This window comes from Monopterus albus, unplaced genomic scaffold (genome assembly GCF_001952655.1).
Source record: "Monopterus albus unplaced genomic scaffold, M_albus_1.0 scaffold157.1, whole genome shotgun sequence".
NCBI classification, from domain to species: Eukaryota; Metazoa; Chordata; class Actinopteri; order Synbranchiformes; family Synbranchidae; genus Monopterus; species Monopterus albus.
In genome coordinates, this window is record NW_018128037.1 from 73,129 (window position 1) to 73,723 (window position 595).

The 595-nt window shown below is 40.8% G+C and overlaps 1 long non-coding RNA gene across 1 annotated transcript in view; it reads left to right on the forward strand.

The window, feature by feature from the left end:
* LOC109968641 (uncharacterized) overlaps positions 1–595 on the forward strand; it is a 12,852-nt gene that overhangs the window by 11,242 nt on the left and 1,015 nt on the right. The window lies entirely within an intron of this gene.

A 595-nucleotide genomic window follows, 5' to 3' on the forward strand; every position in this document is an offset into this window, starting at 1 on the left:
GAAAAACAAATTCATGGGCTTCCTTGTCAACATTTATTCCTCCTAACTTTAGACAGTAAAATTAAATATTAGACACTTTTAAAATGGTATGTTTTTGTCTAATACTATAATGCATTTTAATAATATTAAGTACTAAATTTGAAGTGAAAGCATGGAAGAGTTAAACAACCATTTCCCTAAATGAATCAAGCACCTGCAATTGGTAGCTATTATATTTTAGGCTACAGATGAATGAAAGCAGAACCAAAAATCCCTGAAATGCTTTTATTAAGCACTGACATGACCCCGATATCTGTGTGAAACTACGCATAAAACTTGTTATGTCTTTCCCTTCCTCTACTCCAGAGGACTGTACAGTATGAGGAGAAGAGAGTCCTTAACTCAGTAACGAACGGCTGAAACAGGAGCTGGAAAATGCCGTCCGTTGTGTCACCAGTTCCTCACCAGAGGACTGGAGCCAGTTGTTGCCCTGGGTGGAATACGCCCATAATACACTCTCTAGCTCCGCCACCGGTATTTCTTCCTTCCAGGCATCCCTAGGTTACCAACCACCCCTCCGGTCCTCTGCTGAAACTTACATCATGGTCCACTCTGC